This window comes from Tenrec ecaudatus, chromosome X, assembly GCF_050624435.1.
Source record: "Tenrec ecaudatus isolate mTenEca1 chromosome X, mTenEca1.hap1, whole genome shotgun sequence".
NCBI classification, from domain to species: domain Eukaryota; kingdom Metazoa; phylum Chordata; class Mammalia; order Afrosoricida; family Tenrecidae; genus Tenrec; species Tenrec ecaudatus.
Window position 1 is genome coordinate 86,802,223 of NC_134548.1, and position 6,061 is coordinate 86,808,283.

General features: G+C 40.7%; 1 pseudogene; it reads right to left on the reverse strand.

Moving 5' to 3' along the window:
* Positions 1 to 3,678: 3,678 nt before the first annotated feature.
* Positions 3,679 to 4,681, reverse strand: LOC142433493 (tubulin alpha-8 chain pseudogene; annotated as a pseudogene).
* Positions 4,682 to 6,061: the final 1,380 nt, after the last annotated feature.

The window sequence follows — 6,061 nt, forward strand, 5'->3', positions numbered from 1 at the left end:
AAGGCTCTCGTGGCTGAGGCTTCCTGGCAGGATGAAGGGCCTGTAGGCACTTAATTGGTGCAAAATGGGCTTTGTATTACTTACCAGCTATGGCAAAAGTCATTAGGGGTCACAAGGCCAAAGGACAAAGCCAGGGAGACATGCATGCAGAGACTGCTGGGAAGAGAAAAGAAGAGACTGGCTGCCCTCTGATTGAAGAACTTTATATGGAGTCACTTCTGTTCATGAATTGTACCTTGTTACTGCCCTAAGAAACTCCATCATCATGAGCTTTGTCTGAGTTTGGTGTGGTCACTACAAGGGCCTCAACAGAGGAAGAAACAGTAATGTGGGGAAATGTGTCAGATTTGGTAAAAAAAAAAAAAAAAGAAGAAGAAGAAGAAGAGGAAGGCCTGTCAAACCTCCACCGCATAGAAATTGCGCGTGATCTGTTGATTTTTATTTCCTGCCCCTTGTGAAGTTAGAGGAGCTCAGATACCACAACAATGCCATTTTTACAGAAGGTTTGTTCATGGAGAGGACGATAAAGAAATGAATAAAGTAAGGACAGGATTACATTTCTGTAAAAGTTTCAGGTTATCAGAATTAGGAGGGTAAAGCTATTATTGAAGAACATCTGAAGACAGTTACAGGCTGGTTTGGTTTTCTTGTTTGGGCCATCGTAGTGGTGACATGTAGGCTGATAACTGCAAGGTTAGCAGTTTAAAACCCTAGCCCCTCCAGTGGGATAAAGACGAAACTTTCTACTCCCAGAAAGAGTTACAGTCTCAGAAACCCACGGGGGCAATTCCAACCTGTCCTGTAGTGTTGCTATGAATCAGCAACAACTTGAGGCAGTGAGTAGGATTGACATGGTTTATCCCATATTGTAATTTTGAAACAAATCGATTTTGAAACAGATAGGTTGTATAATAATGAAAGGGAACATTATTATACATAAATTTAGCCTTTGATATTTTTCTGTCTTTTATAAAATCTATTCAGAATCCTTAATTGCTGAAGTTTACACAATTGTACTTTTAAATTGTTACTAGAAAACATCAATTTCTTTAGAATCTGTACACGAATTTTGTCACTTGCTAATTATTTAATTTGTTAATCTTGGTGTAAGAGGAGACTTCTTATCAGATAACTATGACTCTGTAAGCTCTTCTTTTTATGGTTCCATCAGAACTAGCATCCTGTATTAGTGTTGCCAAGGGATAGGAATTAAATGGAAATGAGATGATTTTTCCTCTTTGTTAGGGATATTGGTAAAATTCATGTGTTTTTTAATGTTAGGATGAAGGATAGAAATGTAACAAAAAGATCTATAATGGAAGAAGTGACTAGTAATTCACAGAGGAGAACATTAAAGTGTAGGTACAAAATTTCTAAATATTAAGTATAATGCAACAAATTGATCAAAGTGAACTAGAAATTTTAACATAAAGATATGTGAAAATTTGGAATGGGGATACTGTTTAAAGTGTTGTAAGGAGGCTATCCAAACCTGTTGACATTGATTTGATTCCTACTCAGAGGAACGCAGAAGGACAGAGTAGAAGTGCCATATAAGGTTTCCAAGGCGACGGTCTTCATGGAAATAAACCCACATCTCTCCCCAAGAAACAGCTGCTTGGTTTGAGCCTCTGGCCTTTGGCATTGTAGCTGAGTCCTTTAACCATAATGCTACCAAGATGTCTATGGAGTTGATCTTTGAACAACAGTAATTTGAAAACTCTATACATGAAGTTTATTTAAAACACTGTGTGATGTACTCAATTCTGTGTGAGCTAAGTGCCACAGTAATATTGGAAATGTTCTCAAGAAGTAGAGAAAACCCATAATATTGTAAGTAAATTTAAATTGCTTCTTTGAGGTCTGTATCGGCAGTTTCCTGCCTTGTCAAGATAACGGAATGTAGTGTAAACTCTTTTAATGACAGAAAAAGAATGTTAAGAAGTCAGGCATTAAAACCTTTCGGTTTTTATGAAAAACTTCTGTATCTCACATGGAAAATGCAGCTTTTATGTAGTTGCAGTAGGTTTAATTCATATAACATACAAAATGTGTTAGTTGTTTATATTCTTCATACAGTTTTGGTCAGTGAGAGGCTCTTAATAGTTACCTTTTGGGGGAGTTAAAAGTCATATTTAGAATTTTGACTAAGCACACAAACTACCTCTTAAATAAGCCTGTTTAAAATTTCTTTTAGAACATCATTTTATTGGGGGCTCTTACAACTCTTATAACAATCCGGACAACAATTATATCAAGTATATTTGTACATTTGTTGCTGTCTACATATGTTGCTATCATCATTTTCTAAACATTGAAATTTTGGTCTGGGTTAAAGGTAAATTCAAAAGATCCACATGGCACAATAGTTAAGTATTTGACTGCTAATCAAAAGCCTGACAAATCAATGCCACTCAAAAGCTTTGCTGGCCAAAGAATTGGCCATCTGATTGAAAAAGATTACAGCCCAGAAAATCCTATGAGACAGTTCTACTGTTTTACCTGGGGGTCCCTGATTCAAAACCTCACTCTGTAGCAGTCAACAACAACAAAGGTAAGTTCACAAAACTATAGTCTCTGAAGGCTGTCAACTTTAATGAAGTTAACATCCTTAGGATCATGTCAAACTAAATTTGTTTCCCCTTTATAATCCAATGTAATAAGGCAGATATCTTAAGAAATGTAATGCAATGTCTAAAACCTTGAGCTGTGTTCATGGAAGTATAGTTTCCCGATCAAAGGAGATAATTTACTACTTTCGGGGCTGTTCATACCAAGGGAACATTTTGCTCAGTTGTTATTGTAATTTTAAGAGACTCAGTGCTTGATGAACTAGAGAATTTTCAGAAGACAATACTTACAGCAGTGATTTGGTAAAGGGTATTTTTTGTTAGAGAGTGGTAGGACAGAGAGGTTCCAGGATATTATGTCTGTAGAGAATCACATGTTGAGACAAGGTTTAAGGATTGAATATTAGACCAGTTACTGAGTACGATTCATGCACCGCATGTGTGTCAGAGTAGATCTGTGCTCCCTGGGGCTGCCAAGAGTGGATTCTTCAGAAGTAGATCCCCAGGTCTTTCTGCCAAAGCTCCTCTGAGTAGATTTTGTCCTAGAGAGAAAGCACACATTCTATAAAGTTAAAATGAAGACATTTATTGAAAATCTAGAGATAGTGTGGACTAGGAGGTTGACCACATTCAGAGGCTGAAGGTGGCTATTCTGATGGACAGTGAAGCAGCAAGCATACTAGTTCAGCTGAAACAGGAATTCAAGCCCCGAATCATGATTGGTTGAATGACAGTCCTTGAGGCAAAGACTGGATAGTCAGAAGGGGGCAGGGGGTTAACAGAGATTGATGGACAAATATATATGATTATACAAGTGGTTAAGCACATATAGCTGCAAGTATGTGCTATTTAGTTAATTGCAGGACAGTCACAGAACAAAAACCATGTGTGTTTTCTGGAAAATTACTTTTAAAATAATTTTGTCAAGCATATCAATTCTAGGGTCCCCTGCAATGATTGATTGATAATGCACTTTTTTGAGAGCTTTTGGACATAGGCTATTACATTCTACATCTGTTTGACCATAGAAGAAAGAACTGTTGAGGATAGATCATGGTATATTTCATCTGCCTGACCACAGAGAAGATATTTCTTTTATGGTTTTTAGTTAGGTTAGAGACAGTGTGTAAGAACAGGCATTCACATCCTTGGGCTCCACATCCCGCGGTAGAGCAGATAGCAGGCTATATACTTCCCATGTCTCAGGTCAGACTTCACCATCTGACAGTTGGGCTTGAAGCAGGAGCTGGGGATCTCGGCCACAGAGAGCTGTTCATGACAGGCTTTCTCAGCAGGGATAATGGGGGCATTGGTGACCAGGGGAATGTGGATGCGGGGGTAGGGAACCACGTTGGTCTGGAACTCGGTGAGGTCCACATTGAGGGCCCGGTCGAAGAAGAGAGAGGCAGTGATGGAGGACATGATGTGGCTGATGTGGAGGTTGAGGTGGGTGTAGGTCAGGCGCTCGACATCAAGGTTCTGGCGGTAGATGTCATAGATGGCTTTGTTGATCACCATGAACACATAATCGGAATGCGCCAGCGAGGTGTGGCTGGTCTAGATTGGGTTGTCGGGCTTCACCACTGCAGTGAACACCTGAGGGGCTGGGTAGATGGCAAACTCTAGCTTGGACATTTTGCTGTAATCTAGGGAAAGGCGCTCCATCAGTAAAGAAGTGAAACCTGAGCCCATGCCCCCACCCGAACTGTGGAAGATCAGGAAGCCCTGCAAGCCCGACCAGGTATCTGTCAGCTTCCGTCTGCGGTCCAGAACCATGTCGATGCTCTTTTGACCCCCGCGTAATGGCCCCGGGCATAGTTGTTAGCTGCATCTTCCTTGCCTGTGTTCGGCTGCTCTGGATGGAAGAGCTGGCGGTAGGTTCCCGCCCGAACCTCATCCACAACGCTCGGCTCCAAGTCCACCGTGACGGCCCGGGGTCCATCTTTGCCATTGCTCCTCTCACAGAAAAATGTGGTGAAAGACTCAGCATCGTTGACCTTGCTGGTACCATCCGCCTAGATGCCCTGTTCCAGACAGAAGAGCTCCCAGCAGCCATTGCCAACCTGGACTCCTGCTTCGCCCACATGGACTGAAATGCATTTCCGCATCGCGACTCTTTTCCTGCCCAACCGCTCCAGATACGGCCGCCCGTGCTGTAGTAGGTTGTAATTTTTTGACAATCGTAGTGCCCATAGATGGCACTCGTGAAATAAAAAAAATTCAATTTGCTCAGAAAAAATGGTTTGTTTTCTCTTAGCCAAAGTTTCTGCCAATAGATGGCAGTGTTGGGGCAAAGTCAAATTACAGTGAGACCTGAGGTGGTTTTAACTAGAGGCCTTCACATTCTAATAGACTGCCCAGAAAATTACCTCTGTACATTAAAACTATCCACCCAACTCTGTCCATTAAGGTTCTAAAGAATCACTAATAACTGCATGTCAAGTTGACTGCCTGAGAAAGTCATGGTTCCCTTAGTGGATACATATGTATGTCACAGGTACGCTCGTGGGAGGTCAAGCTTAATCTTCAAACATAGCATTCCCCATCTTCCCAAGGAAGATGTTTCTTCATACACAGCCTGTGCATTTCACATAATTAGCTCTGATGGTATAGTGGTTACACGGTAGGCTGCTACCGTAATCTCAGTGGTTTGAAACTAGCTGTTGCGGGAGGTGAAAGTGCTTATATTCTCTTGAAGAGTTAGTCTTGGGAACTCACAGAGGCACTTCTACCTTGTCCTGTACAGTCACTGTGAGTGGCCTTAACCCGATGGCAGTGGGTTTTGAGTATTAGAAAATTGCAAAAATTTCAGCTGCTTTAACAATTATAGGCCACTAGATGTCAGTGAGTACAGTGGACCCTCGCTTGTCTTTACAGTGATGGTCAGACAGGCTGAAAAGGGAATGAGAAAAAGGAAATGGACTTGACAATGAATTTTTACTGTGATACTACACTTGATATTAGCCTAAAGGCTAAAAGTGATCAATTTGAACTTTGAAAAGGGCTTCAAACACAATAGTATGGAAGCTCAGTATTACCAGAGGACTCACCTTGTACTTCTTCTGAGTGCCAGAGAGGTGACTGGAGCATAAATAACTGTTGGATTTAATATGATTAAATCCGATGACTGATGCGTTCAGCAATGACATATCTTGGAAATCCTGATGACTATTCCATGTACATGTACTAAAATGAACACACACTCTCTTTAAAAGTATTCTTAAGAAAAAATGTATTGGAAAGTACAGCAATATTCCATATTGGGAAGACATTAAAATTCACAGAGTAAGGATGGCCATTCCATTGGATAATGAAGAATCATATTTTCCAGTATAGTTGAAGCAGGGGCCCAGGCAGAAAATTTTAATCAACTGAAAGCCTAAGAGCTGCATTTTATCAAAGATTGGGGAATACCCTGTTGGATTCCATGAATCTATCGGTGAATATGTAATTCATTTAATTACAGAATGCTTACACAACAACAGGAGGGA